General features: G+C 47.5%; 1 protein-coding gene across 1 annotated transcript in view; it reads left to right on the forward strand.

Annotated features, from left to right (window-relative positions):
• COASY (Coenzyme A synthase) overlaps positions 1–23350 on the forward strand; it is a 634994-nt gene that overhangs the window by 352226 nt on the left and 259418 nt on the right. The gene's annotated exons all lie outside the window — the stretch shown is intronic.

Genomic DNA, 23350 nt, shown 5'->3' on the forward strand with positions numbered 1-23350 from the left:
CTTCAGTGCTGTGTGTCAGATCTCTTGTGGGCGCTATAATACGGTGGGACGTTCCGAAACAGTTTTTTTTTTTCAAATTTTTCTGTGGGTTCCCCTGGTGCAAAATGAACCCTGTGGAACACGTTTCCCCACCTGACCCCCTCTCGGAGGCTGCAGGATCCTCCTGATCCCAGTCATCCATAGATGCACTGTCGGCAGTCCTCAAATCTTTTGTGTCCCGGGAGGAGGTGGGCCTTTAAGAGACCAAGTGCCAAAAAACGCCCATCACCCTCCCCTGCCTCAACTGATGTGTCAGATTCTGAATCTGATTCAGCCACCGCAGACGTGGGTCTCTGTGCCAGGTCTACCACCTCGCACCTGGTCTCCTCTGCCACCACACAAGAAAAGGCAAACTGGTGGACGCACTGGTTGTATCTGTGCGTGAGACCCTAAAAAGGGAGGATGCGACTGTGACTGAGGTGCAGGTTACTTTTGGCACTCTCAAGCCATCCAGAGCGGCAACATTTTTTCCCTTTCCCCGTGTATTTTGACAACATGGTCAAAAAAGAGTGGGACCACCCAAAGAGTTCCCCTGGGGTGCCTAAGCGGATTGCTAGACACTACCCTTTTGAGGAGTGCCTTATTAAAAGGGGACTGTGCCATGTACGGTGGACCCCCTGATCTCCAGACTGAATAAAGCTATCATGATTCCAGTGGAGGATTGCCCCACCTTTAAGGACTCGGCGGATAGGAAGGCGGAGTCTGTGACCCACAATATGTACTCCCTGGCGGGGTCTGCACTAAGACCGGTGTTTACTATTGCCCTTGTGTCACAAACCTTGACTGAATGGGCTAAGTTACTACGCTGTGACCTGGAGGGGGAACAACTCCCCCGATGCCTTTGCAAAGCTGGTGGACCAGTTGGTTTGGAGGATCAAGGCAGAAGGGATTCGCAGGATCGAGGCGGAAGGGATTCCGGTCATCCTTGTGGTTCCAGACTGGCCTCGCCGAGCTTGGTACACCGACATGGTCAGGCTATTCGCAGATGTTCCTTGGAGACTTCCTCTCAGGGAGGATCTACTGTCTCAAGGGCCAAACCTTCCATCCTGCTTTACAGTCACTGGTTTCGACAGCTTGGCTGTTGAAAGCCAGATGCTGAAGGACAGGGTATTGTCTGCTGCAGTGATTCCCACTCTGCTTAAAGCGAGAAACGCGACATCTAGAAAGATCTATCATCGTGCGTGGAAGTCGTATATTGCGTGGTGTGAGTCTCTTGGGGTTTCCCCCCCTCACTCTTACACGGTGGCACAGATTTTGGCCTTCCTTCAATGGGGAGTTGATCAAAAAATTGGCCTTGAGTACTATCAAGGGTCAGGTTTCGGCCTTGGCAATTTTCTTCCAAAGACCATTAGCCACCTATTCCCTGGTGCGTAACTTTATCCAGGGGGTGCGACACACTTGGCTCCTCCGGTGCGCCCTCCGTTGCCAACTTGGGACCCTAATTTAATGCTGTCGGTTCTCCAGAAACCTCCCTTTGAAAATATTCGGGAGAGTCCCCTGCTTACCTTTATCCCAGAAGGTGACCTTCTTAGTGGCTATTACTTCTGCGCGCAGGGTGTCGGAACTGGCGGTATTGTCCTGTCGTTCTGGTGGTTCACAGGGATAAAGTGGTGCTTTGTCCAGATCTGTCCTTCCTTCCGAAGATAGTTTCCAGTTTCCACTTAAATGAGGACATTGTGCTACCCTCCTTGTTTTCTAAGCCTAAACATCCTAAGGAATTTGCACTTCTTTCCTTGGATATGTTTCAGGCAATCAGGGTTTACTTGGCGACTACTGAGTCTTTTCGGAATCAGATTTGCTCTTTGTACTCATGGATGGACCAAAGAAATGGCTGCCTGCGTCTGCTGCGACTATTTCCAGATAGATTAAACAGACAGTTGTGCAGGCTTATTCAATTAAGGGCCAGGTTCCACCTTTCCCTGTTAAGGCGCATTCTACTTGGGTGCTTAGTGCTTTCTGGGCCTTTGGCCATCAGGCATCAGTGGTTTGCAAGGCAGCTACCTGGTCGTCTGTTCATACCTTCACAAAGTTTTATAAGGTGGATGTGCTGGCATCTACAGATGCCTCCTTTTGGCTGCAAAGTTTTCCAGGCTGCTGTTTAATGGGGATTTATTTTCCCTTGAGGGTGTTTAATGTTTTTTTCAGGTGGGTCTCATCTTGTTTTTCTGATGAGTTCTACAGCCAGGTCCATAAATATTGGGACATCAACACAATTCTAATCTTTTTGGCTCTATACACCACCACAATGGATTTGAAATGAAACAAACAAGATGTGCTTTAACTGCAGACTTTCAGCTTAAATTTGAGGGTATTTACATCCAAATCAAATGAAAGATGTAGGAATTACAATAGCTTGTATATGTGCCTCCCACTTTTTAAGGGACCAAAAGTAATGGGACAATTGGCTGCTCAGCTGTTCCATGGCCAAGTGTGTTATTCCCTCATTATCCCATTTACAAGGAGCAGATAAAAGGTCCAGAGTTCATTTCAAGTGTGCTATTTGCATTTGGAATCTGTTGCTGTCAACTCTCAATATGAGATCCAAAGAGCTGTCACTATCAGTGAAGCAAGCCATTATTAGGCTGAAAAAACAAAACCAACACATCAGAGAGATAGCAAAAACATTAGGTGTAGCCAAATCAACTGTTTGGAACATCCTTAAAAAGAAAGAACGCACCGGTGAGCTCAGCAACACCAAAAGACCCGGAAGACCACGGAAAACAACTGTGGTGAATGACCGAAGAATTCTATCCCTGGTGAAGAAAACACCCTACACAACAGTTGGCCAGATCAAGAACACTCTCCAGGAGGTAGGTGTATGTGTGTCAAAGTCAACAATCAAGAGAAGACTTCACCAGAGTGAATACAGAGGGTTTACCACAAGATGTAAACCATTGGTGAGCCTCAAAAACAGGAAGGCCAGATTAGAGATTTTTCCAAACATCTAAAAAGTTCTGGAACAACATCCTATGGACAGATGAGACCAAGATCAACTTGTACCAGAGTGATGGGAAGAGAAGAGTATGGAGAAGGAAAGGAACTGCTCATGATCCAAAGCATACCACCTCCTCAGTGAAGCATGGTGGTGGTAGTGCTATGGCGTGGGCATGTATGGCTGCCAATTTAACTGGTTCTCTTGTATTTATTGATGATGTGACTGCTGACAAAAGCAGCATGATGAATTCTGAAGTGTTTCGGCAATATTATCTGCTCATGTTCAGCCAAATGCTTCAGAACTCATTGGACAGCACTTCACAGTGCAGATGGACAATGACCCGAAGCATACTGCGAAAGCAACCGAAGAGTTTTTTAAGGGAAAGAAGTGGAATGTTAGTTATGCAATGGCAAGTCAATCACCTAACCTGAATCCGATTGAGCATGCATTTCACTTGCTAAAGACAAAACTGAAGGGAAAATGCCCCAAGAACAAGCAGGAACTGAAGACAGTTGCAGTAGAGGCCTGGCAGAGCACCAGGGATGAAACTCAGCGTCTGGTGATGTCTATGCGTTCCAGACTTTAGGTTGTAAATTACTTCAAAGGATTTGCAACCAAGAATTAAAAAGTGAAAGTTTGATTTATGATTGTTAATCTGTCCTATTACTTTTGGTCCCTTAAAAAGTGGGAGGCACATATACAAACTGTTGTAATTCCTACACTGTTCACCTGATTTGGGTGTAAATACCCTCAAATTAAAGCTGAAAATCTGCAGTTAAAGCACATCTTGTTTGTTTCATTTCAAATCCATTGTGGTGGCTTATAGAGCCAAAAAAATTAGAATTGTGTCGATGTCCCGATATTTATGGACCTGACTGTATGTTGTCTGGTTGGCTATGGTTCAACCTTGTGGAATTATTTTCTGTTGTTCCCACCCCTCATGTTTTATGGCACTGCTTTGGGACGTCCCTACTGTTAAGAAGAACAGAGACTGCGTCCGTCAATGAATGATGGGGAAAATTGTATTTTTGTCTTTCCGTAAAATCCCTTTCATTGACATACGCAGTACCCGCCCCTCGTGTTTGAGTTGGGTTGGTATTGTTTTCTCTGACACTGCTTTGTTACAAAACGGACATCCTATAATAGAGAGAGGGAGTATACCTCTTTGCACTGCCTACAGGCATAGCCAGAACTTTTTTTCTGCCTAGTTTCCTACTCCTGTAGGGAGCAGTATAACCCTACTGTTAATAATAACAGACTGCGTCCATCAACGAACTTCAGAGAAAAGGATTTTAAGGTAAGACAAAAATCCAATTTTTCCTGCATTCCTGCTTGGGACTGCAGTTTCTTAAATTCTTCTAGCGATACGTCAGAGGGGATGGCTAGCATCATGCAGGGTTCATACGGTCATGAAAATCCTGGAAAAGTCATGGGACTTTGACATGACACTTTCCAGGCCTGGAAAAGTTATGGAAAATGAGTAATCCCCACTAAGTTTTGGAAAAGTCATGGAATTTTGTGCAACTATTTAATTTTAGAAAATGTCTCCGGGCCCCCTGTATTCTGTGGGAGCGGGGGACAGTAAGTGGACTATTTTCTCTGTTTCGGGTTTAGGCGGATTAATCAGCTGCATCCCGCTGCACAGCTGAAGCCTGGTCACTGGCCTCTTCAATATGAATAGACTGTGACAGGTTAGGAACTCTGCGGCGGATTGATCCGCCTAAACCTGAAACCAAGGAATAGTGCACTTAATGTCCCCGCTGCCAGGGGCGTACCAGCGGGGAGGGAGGGGCGCGCACTGGGGTGTGTCCGCCGGGCCGCCCGCATCGCCGCACTGGGGGGTTTCAGGCCGGTGTCCGCCGAGCCGCCCGCATCGCCGCACTGGGGGGTGTCAGGCCGCACTGGGGGGGTGTCCGCCAGGCCGCCCGCATCGCCGCACTGGGAGGTATTAGGCCGGTTTCCGCCGGGCCGCCCGCATCTCCGTGTGAAGAAGGCAGCTGCAGCGGCAGGAAGAAGGTCAGTGAGAGTGTCTGAGTAGCCTTGTTTTGTGTGCTGGATAGGAGAGGGATGGGGCAGCTGCATAGAGATGAATTGAACTTTCCATATTCCTCCTGCTGTCGCTGAATGCTTGTTACTCCTCCTCTCAGCGGCTGCAGGAGGAATATGGAAAGTTCAATTCACCTATATGCAGCTGCCCCATCCCCCTCCTATACAACTTCCTTTGCTGGCCCCCCTCAGTGCTAATAACCCCCCCCAGTGCTAATAACCCCCCCCAGTGCTAATAACCCCCACCCCTCAGTGCTTTTAGCCCCCTCAGTGCTCTTTAGCCCCCCCAGTGTTCTTTAGCCCCCCCCGGGGCTCTTCAGCTCCCCACAGTGCTTTTCATCTCCCGCCCCCCATGCTCTCTGGCTCCCCCAGTGCTCTCCACCCCCCCTGTGCTCCCTGGCTCCCCCCTCAGTGATTTCCAGTTCCCCCCAGACAGTGCTCTCCAGTTCCCTCCCCCTGTGCTCTCCATCCCCCTGGTTTTCCCTGCTTCCCCCCCCAGTGCTCTCCACCCCCCTGCGCCTTCCAACCCCCCCTGTAATGCTTTCCAAACCCCCCTTAATTCTCTCCAGTCCCCCCCCGTGCCATTCAGCTCCTCCAGTGCTCTCTGCTTCCCCTGTGCTCTCCAGCCCCCCTAGTGCTCTTCTATCATGTCTGCAGTCTCTGACCATCTCCTGTATCATGTCTGCAGTCTCTGACCATCTCTTGTATCATGTCCGCAGTCTCTGACCATCTCTTGTATCATGTCCGCAGTCTCTGACCATCTCCTTTATCATGTCTGCAGTCTCTGACCATCTACTGTATCATGTCTGCAGTCTCTTACCATCTCTTGTATCATGTCCACAGCCCCTGACCACCTCCTGTATCATGTCCACAGCCCCTGACCACCTCCTGTATCATGTCCACAGCCCCACACTTTTTTCCCCAGGACTTGACCCCTGAGTATAGACAAGAGTAAGCGCCGCATTTGTGCATCTGTGCCATCCATACCAGTCCACCTGCACCTCCATTATGACTGTGGCTTGGGCCTAAAGAGTAAGTGCCACATTTGGTGCATCTGACTGTGCCATCCATACCAGTCCGGCTGCAGCTTCATCATGACTGCCTGAACTGAAGTTTTATCCCCAAGCAGGAGCGGCCATTAATCTTCTTTCTCCAGTTACAGTATATTGGTCAAATTACAAGTTAACTTTATGGGGGTAACACAGTTTCAGCTAAAGTTAGTGTGTTCACAGGGTAGCAATGCCAGGGAAATGCAGCTTTAAAATGTATGGCTTTATGATGAAAAGTATGAGAGGTGGCTGGAGAAAGATCAGGACCCGGGACGTGCTAAATGTACACTGTGTCATAAAACGTTTGACATTTCAAACATGGGAGAGGCAGCGCTGTCTAGCCACGCTAAAGGTGCAACGCACCAGTCTGCAGCTGCGTGCTCGACAGCTTCCAATCTGATCGCTGGCTTTTTCACCCGTGCGCCTGAAGTGACACCGGCCCCCAGCTGCGGCAGCGGTGCTTCCATCTCATCCACTGTAAAACAAGGGACCATTTTGAGTCGCGCTGTATCCAGAAACGAAACCCTAACTGTAGAGGTACTGTACACTACAAAGCTTGTCATTTATTTTAGTAAAAATATGCTGGGTGTGACATGGATTTTCTTCTTATTTAACATGTATACATAGACATTTCATGAAACTAGGTCATGAATATTTACGTGAAGTCATGGAAAAGTCATGGAATTTTATTGGTAAAAATGTGTATGAACCCTGATCATGGTCTCTGCCACAGGACTCAGGGCACCTTCCTTAGCAGCTCTATCTGCCAAAGCATTTCCATTGGCTTCCATAGTCGTCTCAGTAGTATGAGCTTTTACCTTCAGAACGGCTATTTAGTGTGGCAAACAGAAGGCAATGAACAGTCTGTCCATTAACTCCACTGGCTTCCATGTACTAGTCAAGAACCCTCTTGCCTTCCAAATAGGACGAAAATCATGTGCCACCCCAAAATGTATCAAGTCTGTATAGACATTGAACCTCTGATCTTTATGGATCTCACAAGCTCTTGCTAGTGCCCACAACTCCGCTTCCTGTGCGGACATATGGTAACATAAAGAGCCCCTGTCCACAATTTCACTGGTTGTAGTTACCACATAACCAGTGTGTGGCTTACCATCTGGGGTGTAGTATCTGGAACCATCAACATAAAGGTTGTTAGTGTCTGCAATGGGGGTCTCCTTCACTGGACTGACAGCCACTGATTCCCACTCCATTAAAGAAAGGCAATCGTGTTGTTATTTGTGTCCTACTTAAGTTGGAAATTGATCAGAGACAGATTAGTGTTGTTAGTAAAGGTCTGAAAATTGTCATTTTCTGCACCACCTTCTCCCCCCTTCTCTTTCTCCTGAAAGGGAGTTCAAAATGGTGCAACATTTAAGAGTGAGGTTATTAGGTGTTAGGAGGGCCACTTTGTATTTAGTCAATCTAGCAGGAGAGAGGTGTCTTATTTGGTTTTGATTTTAAATCTCCAGCACCGAATGGGGAGTATAGAGTGTCAACGGGGAGTCCAAAACTATGTCACCTACCTTCTGTAACAGTACAGAGCAGGCGGCCACAGCTCATACACATACTGGTGAGCCTTGGGTGACTGGGTTTAAAGCAGTTGATAGGTGGATGATGAGACGGTACTAGGGATCATGTAGTTGGTGTCAATACTCCGGTTGCAAGGCCCTTGCTTTAATGACAAAAAAAGGTAAAAGGGAAGTTTGCAGACCTAAAGCAGGTGCTTTGGAGAGTTCCTGGGTCAGATCCTGTAGGATTGCCCAGTCGTCATCAACCAATTGGAATGTATTTGTGAGGTTAACGTGTTGGGTACCCTGAGTGGTTAGGTGTTGGGTACCCTGAGAAATGCAGTGACTTAAAAAACCAACCTTCTCCTTGCAGAAATGGAATCTCTCCTTGCTAGCCTTATTGCCCCTGGATGCCAGATGGTTAAGCAATGATATAGTATGCTAACAGGCCTCGCGTGTGGGACCACTAAGCAACAGATCATCCACATACTTTAGAAATACAGCCTCTAAATCCATCAGGGTCCATTGATCCCTCACGAGCTTACGTTCGCAACTATATTCTGAGGGTGTGGTCACTGACCCCTGTGGGAGTTATGTCCAGGTTAGTTGTTGAGTCTGGAATGTAAAAGCAAAAAGGTTCTGGCATCGGGGGTCCAGTGGTACAGAGAAAAATGCATTGGTTAGATCAATGACAGTGAAGAATGTTGCTGTCAGGGCTGTTGAGGCTAACAAGGTATGTGGGTTAGGCACCAAAAGAGCATCACTGACAATGATCTTATTCAAAGCCTTCAAGTTAATGGAAACCCTATTAAAGGATAGGATTGTGGAACATCTTAAATCCCATGGATTGCAAGATGAAAAACAACATGGGTTTACTTCAGGGAGATCATGTCAAACAAATCTTATAGATTTTTTTGACTGGGTGACTAAAATAATAGACGGTGGAGGTGCAGTAGACATTGCATATCTAGATTTTAGTAAGGCTTTTGACACTGTCCCACATAGACTTATCAATAAACTGCAGTCATTGAGCATGGACTCCCATATTGTTGAGTGGATTAGGCAGTGGCTGAGTGACAGACAACAGAGGGTTGTAGTCAATGGAGAACATTCAGAACAAGGTCATGTTACCAGTGGGGTACCTCAGGGATCTGTACTGGGACCAATTTTGTTTAATATCTTCATAAGTGATATTGCAAAAGGCCTCGATGGTAAGGTTTGTCTTTTTGCTGATGACACAAAGATATGTAACAGGGTTGATGTTCCTGGAGGGAAACGCCAAATGGAAAAGGATTTAGGAAAACTAGAAGAATGGTCAGAACTCTGGCAACTGAAATTTAATGTGGATAAGTGCAAGATAATGCACCTGGGGCGTAAAAACCCAAGGGCAGAATATAGATTATTTGACACAGTCCTGACCTCAGTATCTGAGGAAAGGGATTTAGGAGTAATTATTTCAGAAGACTTAAAGGTGGGAAAACAATGTAATCGAGCAGCACGAAATGCCAGCAGAATGCTTGGATGTATAGGGAGAGGTATAAGCAGTAGAAAGAGAGAAGTGCTTATGCCGCTGTACAGAACACTGGTGAGACCTCACTTGGAGTATTGTGCGCAGTACTGGAGGCCATATCTCCAGAATGATATAGATACTCTAGAGAGAGTTCATAGAAGAGCTAGTAAACTAGTACATGGATTGCAGGAAAAAACTTACCAGGAAAGGTTAAAGGACATTAACATGTATAGCTTGGAAGAAAGAAGAGACAGAGGGGATATGATAGAAACTTTTAAATACATAAAGGGAATCAACTCAGTAAAGGAGGAGAGCATATTTAAAAGAAGAAAAACTACCACAAGAGGACACAGTTTTAAATTAGAGGGGCAAAGGTTTAAAAGTAATATGAGGAAGTATTACTTTACTGAGAGAGTAGTGGATGCATGGAATAACCTTCCTGCAGAAGTGGTAACTGCAAATACAGTGAAGGAGTTTAAGCATGTATGGGATAGGCATAAGGCTATCCTTCATATAAGATAGGGCCAGGGACTATTCATAGGATTCAGATATATTGGGCAGACTAGATGGGCCAAATGGTTCTTATCTGCCGACACATTCTACGTTTCTATGTTCCATGTACCAAGCGGTATGTTGTTTTCTGGCCTTTGGCTGACTTTGGAAATAAAGGAGTATTACAGGGTGATTTAATGGGTGTGAGAACCATTACCTGTAGGTATCGGTCTATCTGGATTTTAAAACCATCCATCTGAGCCACACTCAAAGGGTACTGTGGTAGTCGGGGTAAGATGCTCCCTGGTTTGATGTTTTTGATTGTAGTTGGCGGAACTGGCAGAAGCCCCACATCATACTTATCAACCGCCCAGAGCTTCGGGTCCACCTCAGCCAACACATCCAACTCAATAAAACAACCTGGTTCAGTTAGGTATGGCAGTGCGACCATTGTGCATAAGCGTTCGTCCAACAGTGCGTTGCTTACCACAGTACCTGTTGGAGTGTACTTGATAATTACCTGTATTTCTGATAAAATATCAGCTCCTAACAAATTTGTAGGAACATCATCCGATACCAGTATAGACCTAACGGCTTCGGTTTGCTGTCCTAGTCTGCAATGGAGAGGTTCAGTCCTTCGCATAGACACAATCTGGCCCGTGAGACCTACGGTGGGAGTTGTCTCCCCTGAAAGGGGAACCTTGCCTCTAAAGTCTTGAGATCTTAGGACAGTTTTTGCTATACCTGTGTCAATGAGGCAAAGGGGATATTTTAATTCCTCGAGGAATAGATTGATGTGGGCTGACACCGGTTTACCAACGCCCTATGATGAGTTATAGTCGTTGCCGACCATACCTACCATTGGGATTTCCGGATCCTCCGGAATAAATTGCCACTTACTCCACAGACCAGCCGGGTTGATCGGAAAATCACGCTTGAATTGCCCTGACCTTCCACATCTATAGGAAACCTGTTCCCCTCTGCGTTGGGTATAATCTCTGGGCCCTCAGCATATTTGCTTGGGCCAGCGCTCTGAGATATGTTCTACGGTTTGCTGCGGGTACGGGGCCTGGGATACAAAAACCTTGGATGTCTTATCCTGCCTCTTCCAATCCATCTCCCTTTCTATAGCAGTGAGAGTAGACAGAATGGCAGACATGGACATCTCGTTAAATTCGGGGTCTAGCTAATAATAGCTGATCTCAAATTTTTGTATGGATCCCCTCTTATGCTCTTAGCATAAGATGGATGGCTGTGGGTTTCCCACCCTCAGCTGTGGTGTCAGGGCCAACCTCCAGATCTGTATCCAATGCAGTCTGCTTCAGGCGATGCCAGAAACAGACACATTCCTCCCCTGAATTTTGGCTCAGCTTCATCACATCAGTAGTGCAGGTTGCACGGTACAGATCTGGAAGTTTTCCCCTGGAGGTTCACACAAAATTCCCTCCCCCCCCGGATGTTGTGTGCTCATGGGTGGTAATATGAAAACGAGATAGTATTGTATTTGCCAACTCATTTCCCACCTTAGGTCTCAGAATCTGGGCGCAATCCATTCCGCTCCTGCCGTAACTAAATTGAGTTTGCCCAAAAATTCTTGCAAACCCCCGGCGATTCGTCCTTTTAGTCCGCCAAGTCAGCCGGGATGCTCCTGATCTCTGAGGGTGTAAAAGGGACGTGCCACACTATTCTATCCCCCCTTGTTCTCTCTGTTAGCTTCAGGGGAGCCTTAATATTGTTGTACCCGGACTGGATAAGTACCGGGGTCAAAAGCAGGGGTGTACCGTGGAGGTTTCACCCAAAACTGTTTCTGACATGAAGTTCCCCAGTTAAGGATACAGGAAATGGGCCTTGGAATCTAAATCCCTTAGGGCTTGTAAGCACTCCACACAGTTTTTGTCCCTTAATGGAATCCCCCTTAACTCACAAAATGCGTGTAGATCCCCAATTGAAAAGCTTCCCACTGAGTTGGAAGGAGAGGATTTAGGTGTTATGACAGGCTGTTGAGAGAGACAGTGGGAGGTGAAAGGGTGTTAACAGTATCGAGGTCTGTACTGTGAGCTGAAGAAAACGGAGATGAAGATGCAGAGATAGAAGAGTCAACAAAAAGTCGTTAATCAGGAAAGACAGGGACGGGTCCAGTGTCAGCGGATCTGGCTCGTCTCAGTAAAGTTAGCTCAGTTGTACCACTGGATCCCCCGATGCCAGTTCCCTCACTGGGTCGCTGGACTTGGCTGTCTCATCAGGGCAAGTGTACATAATGCGGTTCTTCCAGACTGAAGGTACGCCTTGCTGATTGACCGTAATAGATTTCTGAAGCCACAATTGTGCTACATCCAGCATCTTTGTTGTCTGAAACCTGGTTTTAAATTCAGTAATGAACTTTCTCTATCGTTCGTTGACAGACGCAGCTCCATATTCTTCTTGATCATTGGGTTATGCTGCCCCCTACAGGGGTATGACACTAGGCAAGAAAAAACGTTACCACGCCTATGGGGCAGTCCCTGCAGACATACACCCACACACTCTGCTATAGCCTTCAGTTTGTTACTGCCTAGTTTAGGAGTAGGACCTAGTTCCCTGCTGTGACTTCGGTCTTTGCCCTTTTTTTTTTGGGAACCTTTTTGTAAGACTTTATATTTTAGTTAGTTGTCCCTGAGAGAACTACAAGCAACAGCCGGCTGGGTTTCTGACTTGATATGCTAGATCCTTAAGTTCTCCCAGCCCAGCCAGCGAGTGTGAGCAAGTTATAGTCCAGCACTAGGCCTTGCCACGACAGAGCCCCGATGGACTGAGGGCTGCCCTGCAAGTGAAACACCTCTCCGAGATCCACACGACCTGGGATGCCCTGAGTTACAGCGTACCCCCTGGCTGTCAGCACCCCCAACCCGGTCGGAGAGGTAGTCTGTTTGGAGTTGTGCCCACCTGATGTCATTGGTATGGTGAGTAAGTGTCCCCCCATCTCTCTGGCGGTCTTGAGGTGGACGTGGGCCCCCTCCCTGGGAAAGTGGGGCCCTCGGGTATCTCTCAGTTCCCCTGGCCTCTCGGTGATACCAGGCCCCCCCTTAGGCTTACCCCCCCCCCCCCACAAGCAGGTTCCTACCACAGGGGGGGGGCAGATGTATTGCAGCCGCTGCGGCGGTTCTGCGGGTGGGGTGTTTTGTCCTGGTGGGGTCTCTTCCTGGGGACCCCCCAATGCCATTGTCTGATGGACCCCCCAGAGGGTCCTATAGACTGCATGGCGCACCGTGGGGACCACTATTTTGCTGTAGTTTTTGCTCTGCATCAATGTAAAAGTTTCTCATTGGAATGCATGGGCGGCCATTTTTTGGTAGTTTCCCTATAGGAATGCATGGGGCAGCCATTTTCTTGGAGTCCACGATCGCTGGACAGCAAGGGAGAAGCTAGGGTGACTCTAGCACATGACCCAGGTTTTTCCTTTTCCTGTGTCAGATCGTTTTTTCTCTCGTCACAGAGCGTTCCTGTATCCTTCCATATCGTTTTGGTGGTGTTACTGGGGGTCCCTGTAGGTATTTTTCACTCACCCTGCTGCAGGCTGTGCTAGGGCTGGGACTTGTGGTGCTGTTGGTGCAGCGGTGCAGATCGAGTTTTTTGCAGTTTTTCTTAAAGTTACATAGTTTGTGAGGCTGAAAAAACAAACACCAGTCCATTCAGTTCAACCTATGATGTGTGTGTGTGTTAGTACATTGTATACCCCTGTATGTTGTGGTCTTTAAGGTGCCCATCTAATAGTTTTTTGAATCTATCGATGTTTGCTGATACGACAGCTTGTGGAAGCGAATTCCACATCCTCACTGCTCTGACAGTGAAGAACCCCTTACGTATTTTAAGGTTAAACCGTTTTTCCTCCAGTTTTAGTGAGTGGCCACGTGTCTTATTGTATTCCCTTTATCTAAAAAGTGTGTTCCTTATGCTAGGGTCCTCACCAGTACAGTATTTGTACATTGATATCATATCCCCCTCAAGCGTCTCTTCTCCAGAGAGAATAAGTTCAATGCTTGTAGTCTTTCCTCATAGCCGATGCCCGCCATTCCCCTATTTATTTTTGTTGCCCTTCTCTGGACTTTCTCCAGTTCCAGCACATTCTTCCTAAGGACCGGTGCCCAGAACTGGACAACATACTCCAGATGTGGCCGGACCAGAGTCTTGTAGAGTGGGAGAATAATCTCTTTATTTCTGGAGTAAATCCCTTTTTTTTTTTTTTTTTTTTTTTTTTTAAATACATTTTATTGAAGTTTTTCACATTACAAAATGCCGAATACAACCATGGTTAACCATAGTACAATGAAAACATGGCAAAGTCTGCAACAATCAAGGGATAACCATAAGTACATTAGAATAGATGCAGAATAAACATAAAGTGGGAGGGGGAGGAAGGGGGGGATGTGGGGAGAGGGGGGGAAGGGACAAAAGATAGGCGAACATGACATATTAGCACTACCAAACATCAATGGGCAGCAGGATGAACCACCTGAATGGGGAGGGGGGGGGGGGGTAAAGTCACCGTCTTGGAGCAGATGATTGAGGTGAAGAAAACCGTTTTAGTTTAGCTAAATATCCTGTATGGTAGGTAGGGCGGTCCAACAACTCTAACAGTTCCTTGGGTGACATCACAGCTTTGGCAAAGGAGTTCCATCGAGAGTTGAAGCGAGTACGGGCCCTGAGATTACCAGGGTCAATACCAAGTAGTTCATTGTACAAAAGCAACAGTAGGGCCTGCTTAAGTTGGGATATTTTAGGACACAGTGGGGAGATCCAATTTTGCAGAATGCATCTCCTGGCCGTCAAGAAACACAATAGAGTCCATTCTTTATGAGGTGTTTTGGGTTCCGGTGGTCTGGAATGGATCTGGGAGTCCCAATAACCGAAGAGTAGGAGAAAAGGGTCCTTAGGGAAGGTCATTTGAGTGATTCCATAGACGAAGGCCAGAGTTTGGTCCCAAAAGGTGGATATGGCCGGACATTCCCAGAAGCGGTGGGCCAGTGTAGGCCGGGGAAGCGTACAGTGGGGACAAATAGCCCCTTGTGAGTTGTCAGGGTCCGTGGTGAACGGGAAGTAGGCACGATGAAATATCCTCATTTGAGTTACCGCCAAAGTTCATTTGTGGTCAGACGAATGGTGGTGGCAAGACCCGACTTTAGCCTCTGCAACAGATCTGGATGGGGGAAGAACCTGCCCCAGTTAGCAACAGAAGAGGCAGCCATGGGGGGGGTGGATATCAGTAAGAGTGGCTTGTACATGGTTGATATGGTATTCATACCTTCAGCAAAGAACGAGTTCAGAATAGAGGGACTGAACCTCCGCGTTTTGTCTTTGCAGGAATCACGGATAAAGTGAGCACACTGACCATAGCTGAAAAAATGGGTTGGTGGGAGAGAGTAGGCATTAGACACATCCGAGAACGTGCGCAGGGTTCCCGTAGCAGCATCACATAGGTCCACAAATTTGGTCAGACCCCGTTGTTCCCATAGAAGGAAGTGGTTAGAGTCCAGTCCTGGTTGGAACATTGGAGTGCCCCGTATAGGGAGGTGGGTAGATATGGCTAGAGGAAGGCGGAGCAGTTTTCGGATTTCCCTCCATGCAATTGCAGTGTCTCTGAGTAGTACATTATGTTGATAGGCAGGCGGGACAGACTTCCAGTGGCAGTGAAGAAGGCCCGGTAGCGAGAATGGTGTCACCATAGAGGCCTCCAATAAGTAAGAAGAATAGCGTTGAGATTGTGTGAGCCAGTCAATGCAAATACGTAGTAAACAGGTTAAATTATACAGTCTGATGTTGGGAAGGCTTATGCCCCCTTCTCTACTGGGGAGGTGCAGCTTTTTCAAGGAGATTCTGGAGTGCTTACCCCTCCAGAGGAATCTGGAAATAGAGGTGTTCAGTAGTTGTATATCCGCATGTCTCAACAGGAGAGGGAGGGTTTGCATCGGATACAACAACTTAGCGAAGCTTACCATTTTGACAAGATGGCACCTCCCAAGGAGAGAAAGAGGTAGGTTCATCCAAGCGCCCAGCTCCTGTATTATCTTAGAGATCAGCGGAGTATAGTTGAGGGAGTATAGAGATGAGGGGGATTTACCAATTTTTATTCCTAGGTAGGTGATGGAAGTTTTTGCTATTTGGAAAATGGATGAGGACAACCATTTACGGGAAGGGGAGTCCGAGAGGGATAGAATTTCACTCTTCTGAAAATTAATACGTAGACCTGAGCAGTTCTTAAAGTTCTCAAACGTGGATTGTATAAGGGGCATGTCTGAGGAGGGATCAGAAGTGAAAATGAGGACGTCGTCGGCGAATAAAGCCGTGCGGAGTTCATGGGTACCAATTTTAACTCCGTGTAGGGGAGCGTGGTCAGCCAAGAAACGGGACAGGGGTTCCAGCGCCAGGTTAAAAAGCAAAGGTGACAATGGGCACCCCTGTCGAGTTCCTTTGTGCAGACGGAATTCCCCCGAGAGGAGGCCCGCCACCACCAATCTGGCCGAGGGAGATTTATACATAGCATCTATGAAATGAGCAAAGGCTCCAGTGAAACCCATTTTGGCCAGGACCATCGACAACCAGGGAAAGCCAACGTTGTCGAAGGCCTTCTCGGCGTCCAACGTGATGATGGCGAGATCCCCCCCCCCGGGTGGAGACATGCCTGTTCCAGAACCATGAGGACTTTGCGTATGTTTAGCATGGCCGTCCTACCTTTAACAAAACCCGATTGGGCTGGATGGATGAGGGAGGGCAGAATATTTGCCAGGCGGTTGGCCACCAATTTAGACAGGATCTTAACGTCTAGGTTTAGGAGTGAAATCGGGCGGTAAGCCCCTGGATCCAAAGGATCCTTCCCCTTCTTCGCTAGAAGTTTTATCAGGGACTGATTACCTGTCGGGAGGTATTCACCCCCTTCCCAGATGTGGGTATATACTTTAAGCAGCGTGGGTAGCAGTTCCTCCTGAAATGACTTGTAGAATTCCCCAGTAAACCCATCGGGGCCGGGGGCTTTGTTGGAGGCTAAGTGATTTATGGTGGATTTTAATTCATCTAAAGTTAGTGGAGCGTTTAACTCCAGGCGTTGGGATTCAGTCAAGCTAGGTAAGGAATTGTTAGAAAGGAAAGAGTGGGCCACCTGGGGGTCCATAGGATCTTTGGCATACAGGGAGGAGTAAAAATCCAACATCACTTCACTAATTTTTTCCGGAGATTTTACCGTCTGGCCTTGGGAATTACGGAGTGCGGTGATGTTGGTAGGGCTATAGGGAGGTCTACAGAGACGGGACAGGAGTTTTCCGGCCTTATTTCCAAACTTGTGGAGGTGAGCTGCGAAGCGGTTGTATTTGATTAGTTCTACAGTGGTCGCCCAGGAGTCGAAAGCCCGTTTGGCTTCCTCCCATTCCCGTTTAGAGGATGGGGTGGGCTGAACCAGAAGCTGTCTCTGGGCCTCAGTCAATCGCCTACTCGCCGACCGATACTTGCTTTGGGACTGTCTCTTAAAGGAGCTTGCATAGGAAAGTATTTTCCCCCGTAGGAAAGCCTTGCCGGCTTCCCAGAATAGATGTGGGTTGTCGACAGAGGAAGCATTATTCGCAGAATATTCTTCCCAAGCCGCTGTGAGATATGAATGGAAATCTTTATTGTCGGCCAAAAATGCGGGGAACCTCCAGATGTTCGGGGGGGTGGGTGAGTTGGGCATGTCTAAGGTAACGGATATGGGGGCATGATCTGAGATTGCGATCTCATGGATAAGGGGGTCAGTGAGAGTGCGGGTCATGTCGTCAGTGCAGAAGAAGTAGTCAATCCTGGTAAAAACATTATGTGGAGGGGAAAAAAAGGTGAATTCCCTGTCCACCGGATGGTGTAATCTCCATATATCAATAAAATGCATGGATTCAATGGCAGTATTTAGTAGGGAGCGGGCCGTGTCCTTTTGAGAGGGAGCGTGTGGAATTGAGGGGGAGCGGTCATCAGAGGGGTGCATAATGGCATTAAAATCCCCACCTACAAGATGAGGAAGATGTGGGAGTTGCAATATGTGAGACGTGAGGTCGCTGTAGAAGGACTTGGGGGGGGAGTTAGGGGAATATATATTAGTTACCAAATATTCTCTGGAATGTAGGCGAATATGCATGGAGGCAAAAACAAGAAAGAAAGCCGCTCAGGTGCAAGTTCAGCACTCGGTGCAGGTCAGATCCGCCATCCAAGCATATAGACATCCAAAAGAGAGAGACCGCACTCGAGAGTTGTTAAATAAAAATCCTTAGGACTCCTTTATTCTCCATAAATCCAACAGACAGCAGACAGACAGTGCAATACACGGACAGACGTGTCGGGTTGACGCGTTTCACGATAAAAATCGCTTACTCATAACCACACACCACACTGTGGTTATGAGTAAGCGATTTTTATCGTGAAACGCGTCAACCCGACACGTCTGTCCGTGTATTGCACTGTCTGTCTGCTGTCTGTTGGATTTATGGAGAATAAAGGAGTCCTAAGGATTTTTATTTAACAACTCTCGAGTGCGGTCTCTCTCTTTTGAATATGCATGGAGCACATCCTGCCTTGCAGGTCAGAGGATGTAGATAGGATTTGTTAAGGAAGATTTTTATGGAAGAGTATAATGACCCCCGCCTTACGGCCTACTGCTGAGGAACCGAGGACCTCTCCCACCCAGAGCTTCCGCAGACGGTGGAAGTCTGCGGAGGAGAGGTGTGTCTCTTGGAGAAGGGCTATGTCAGTTTTTAGCCGACGAAGGTGACGGAGGATTTTCATTCGTTTAATAGGCGACCGAAGTCCCTTTACATTCCAGGAGGTTATTTGTATAGACATAAGTAATGAGGAGAGGGATACTGATAACGGATATTAGAGCGTTGGGGAGTAGAGTGTCCGGCGTGGACATGTGTGTCACCATAGGATGAGTCATGCATGGGATATACGGTTCTCATTGTGAGGGGGGGAGGAAAATCAGTACGAATGGACCGGGAGCGGTGAAAGGGGGGCATGGGAGGGAGTGGGGGGGTAGTCAAAACAAACCAACAAATAACCACCAACTTCGCTTTTTTCCGCAAGGGGACGCTGTCAGAGGGAGCTCACCGTCCTCAACGGCCCACCTAGGTATATACAGGATCGCCCCTGACAAAACCGTATCAAGAGGGGAGTCTGTGCACCCTGGGGAACACTATAAGCAGCGTATCAAGCGACCCCTGGAGGAAGAGAAGCAGACCTGTGGTGTATGATCCACGGATGGCACATAGGTAGCCTATGAGGCTAAAGTAGACTGAGTCTAACAGGAAACTGTGCTATACAACATAATAAAATATACCAACAGAGAGTACCTTACATGACTGATAGGCAAGGCCCATGGGGGGCTGTCAGTCATCAATTTTAGCCTGGAAGGAGCTACTCAGACTCCGTTCAACATCTTAGAAAAGAAAAAAAAGGTGTGGAGAGAAAAAGAGAGTCACAACGCAGAGCGGGCAGCAATGCGGCACATGGGATAATTCAGCGGTATTTGTTGCGGTGAGAAGACCCAAAGAGGCGTTGGCGTTTCGGCGATTCTTTCCGCGGGCTCCGTTGATCGAAGGGCCTGGGGAAGGTCGATGTTCTGGAGGATGAGGAGGATTGGGGGGCATCAGGTTGTAAGGAGCGTACATAAGTTTCAGCCTCAGAGGGATCCTGAAAAGACAGCTGCTCACCCGTGTTGGACTTCAGGCGGAGTATAGCTGGGTAGGCTAAGGTGAATTTAACCTGAAGCTGGTATAACTGCGTGCAGATCTGTTGGAACGCTTTGCGCTTTCTGGAGACATCAATGGAATAGTCGGCAAAAAGCAGAATCTTCACCCCATCAACTTGAAGAGATTTGGACTGTCTGTATTTTTGCAAAATAAGGTTTTTATCAGCATAGTTTAGAAACTTTGCAATGATGGGTCTAGGGGTTGTGCGTTCTGTAGATGGCGCTCCTATGCGGTGAGCCCTTTCCACCACACGTATGCCAGATATGCCTAGGGCCTCCGGGACTCTGCGGGCACAGAAATCACTAAGCTCCATAGCCGGAAGGGATTCAGGGACCCCCACAAACCTTAGGTTACTGCGCCTGGCGCGGTTCTCCAGGTCCTCCAATTTCTGGGACAGGAAAGCATTGATTTTATCTTGCTGCTGCTCTTGAGCTTGCAGGTGGTACATGTCATCCTCCAGGCTGGAGATCCGTTGCTCTGCTCCATTGAGCCTGGTAGCGTGCTCATCTAGATCCCTCCGGATCATCAGCATCCCTGCCTGCACAGCCTTTTCCACTGTGGCTTGTATGGTGGGGGAGAGCAGGGATGCGACCGCCTGAGCGATCCGCTCTGTGAAGCTCGGATCCAGCGGTGGAGGGGAGGGGGAGGAGGGAGCGCCTACCTCCATGACAGTCTGTGAGGCCTCTGCTGCGGCCTGTGGAGAAGACTCGGGCGGGTCGGGCGCCAGCTCCGGGGTTGGCCACGGGACGGGCTTTTCAAGAAAACGATCCATGGCGAGTGTGGGTCACTTCTGGATCCCCAGGGAGCCGATAGATCTGAGGCAGCAGGCGTATAAGCAGATTTTTCGGCCGGGCGCGGGAGCTAGTGAGGAGAGCGACTAGTCCATGCGGCGCCGGAACCGGAAGTCGAATCCCTTTTTTTATACATGCCAGTATTCTGTTGGCTTTGCTTGCAGCGGCTTGGCATTGACACTGCTGACACTGCTTTTTTTGTATTAAGAAAATATGAAGTCCCAGGACAAAATCTCACCTACAGACCCCCTCAGTGTGGTTGAGGGACCCTCGGGGTTGCAGCCCCTGTCTGCTTTTGCAGCAGTTTGGAAAACCTGGTGTCAAAAGTGGATTTCGTTTTTAAAAATGCCACTAGCAGAAAGTGCCCTATGCCTTCCCCTGCCTCTCTAGTATCCTCAGATTCTGAGGTAGATATGGCCGCTGTGGACGCATACCATCCTGGTGGATCTGTGTCTTCGCATTCTGACAGCGAGAAGGATATATCCTCATCAGCAACTGTGCCGGAAACCACGCTAGTATCAGAGTGGGAAACCTTAAAAATGGCGGATGATTCTACAGCGTCAGGGACGCAGGTATCTTTTGGCACCCACGAATCCCAGAAGTCGGGCAAGGTTTTTCCCTGTCCAGGAACTTTTTGACAACATTGTCAATGACTAGACAAAAGAATATGGAGAGAAGCATGGACATTGAAGGCACTGGGTACATAAAATATAACATTTTATTGAATCACATGTATAAAAATATGAAAAAAATGAAAAGAAGGAACAAAACAGTGTAAACATCCCATTCATGAAAAGGGACAAAATTATACAAAATAACCAACTCTGGCATTATTAAAATAGTGGTTTGCATTCGTCTGGAGTCCTCTAGGGGTATACCTACTGGCCCCTCTATGAGATATACTTAAGCACTACTATCCCATACTTTGGAGCTATAAATGCCCCAGCATATGATACCTATTTGGCATACCAGCTGTTGTGATATATGTCAGACCTGCCGGCCAATAGTGATTTGCAGCACGCTTCAGCCGATTCTTGATGACTAGGACTCCTCATCCACTCTCCCCGTTATTTGTTACCTTGCTGCTTTTAACGTTGTTACCTGCTGACTATGTACAGAGCATTGATCTATTAGCTCCAGAGGAAGCTTAACGCGAAACATGTCGAGCAACATGGCTCAATGAAATTTAATATCTATATGCTAACACATCGTCTGATCTGCCTGGGAAGACCGTATGCCTCCCTGTCACCTTCGGCGGATCGCTTTGATGTGAAGTATCAATTACTTTATCTTGTTATTCGAATGATCTGTATTTGCTCATTACTCACCAGCAATGTAACTGCCAGAGTTGGTTATTTTGTATAATTTTGTCCCTTTTCATGAATGATATGTTTACACTGTTTTGTTCTTTCTTTTTTTTTTTTTATGTTTTTATACATGTGATTCAATAAAATTTTATATTTTATGTACCCAGTGCCTTCAAAGTCCATGCTTCTCTCCATATTTTTTTGTCTAGTCTTGTAATAGGATGTGGCACTCCTTACGTTATATAGGCGCCCAGGGTACCGCAACCTGGGAGCGTACTCAATCTATTTTTCATCAACATTGTCAATGAACAGTGGGGGCGCATCAAACAAATGTTGGTGGTGCCTAAGTGCTTTAAAAGGCACTACCCTTTCGCGGACACAGTATCCGCTAGATGGACCGTACCACCAAAGGTGGATGCGGCTCCACTGGTAGCCAGAGTGTCTGTGGTGGGGATTGCTATTAGACCCATGGTGTGGCTAAAAAGCTGGTCTGTGGACCAGGCTTCCAAAAAGGCTCTTTTTGACCTTCCCTTTACGGGGGACAGGTTGTTTGAATCCTCCCTGGATGAGTTGTTTAAAGGCCTTACAGGTGGGAAGAGTACTCTTCTTCCCCATTCCACCAAGGGCAAGGCACCGCATAATAGACAGAGGCCTTCAATTACTGCTCATAGGTGGCCCTTTAGTACCTCTGGGACACAGGAGAAGGAACTAAGCCATTCAGGTCTTCTGGGGGTTTCAAGAAGACATGGCCGGGTAAGCCGAGAACAGGCCAATCTGGATCTGTGGACAAATCCTCGTCTGCATGAAGGGACGCCCTCACCCGTTTCTGGGGTGGGGGGACGTCTTTGCTTTTTTCTGGAACCGTGGACTTCCTTGATTCAGGACAAATGGGTCCACCAGATCGAACTCCAGTTTCGACAGGGTCTTCCTGTTCAATCTACACCTATCTCCAGACCGCTTAAGGGATGTACGTGAGGCGGTACAAGATCTGCTGTCACAGGGGGTGATTTGTGCCAATTCCTGCTGATGAACCTACAGCGTCAGATACGCAGGTGTCTTTTGACTCCCGCAAATCCTGTAAATCGGGCAAGGTTTTCCCTTGTCCAGAATTGTTTCATACTATTAAGCACTAAGTACATGTTGGTGGTGCCTAAGCATTTTGCACGCCGTTATCCTTTTGCGGAGGCGGTGTCAAATATGTTGACTGTACCATCGAAAGTGGATTCTCCAGTGGCCAGGTTGAATAAAGCGACTCTGGTACCGGTGGAAGAGTCTCCAACCTTTCCGGATCCCGTGGATAGACTGGTGGAATCCTTGTCCCGCCATTTACGGCTTTAACGGCATGGCTGTTGAATTTCAGGTGTTGAGAGAATAAGGTTCTTTCTGACTCTGTGATTCCTACACTCCTAAAGGCTAGGAAGTCAACTTCCAGGAAGATCTACGATCGTACGTGGGAATCGTACATTTCATGGTGTGAATAGCTGAAGGCACACCCTCAACTTGTTTTTGGTCACTAGGATTTTGGCCTTTTTTGCTGAAAGGGGTTGAACAGTGGTTGGCTTTGGGTATATCATAGGCCAAGTCTTGGCTTTGGCTATATATTTTCAGCACCCGTTAGCCATGCATGTCCTAATCTGGACTTTTATCCAGGGAGTGTGCAATATGGCACCTCTGAGGTGAACCCCGTTACCTCCGTGGGATCTTAATCTGGTGTTATCTGTTCTTTAAAAGCCTCCTTTTGAGAAAATTTGGGAGATTTTGTTGCTTGCTTTGTCTCAGAAGGTTGCCTTCTTGGTGGGGATCACTTCTGCCCTGCGTTGTCTTGCCGCTCACCTTATCTGGTGGTACAAAGGGATAAGGTGGTACTTCGACATAATCAGTCGTTTCTTCCCAAGGTGGTTTCTGATTTTCATCTGAATGAAGACATTGTGTTGCC

This window comes from Pelophylax lessonae (assembly GCF_965119305.1).
Source record: "Pelophylax lessonae genome assembly, chromosome: 11".
NCBI lineage: Eukaryota > Metazoa > Chordata > Amphibia > Anura > Ranidae > Pelophylax > Pelophylax lessonae.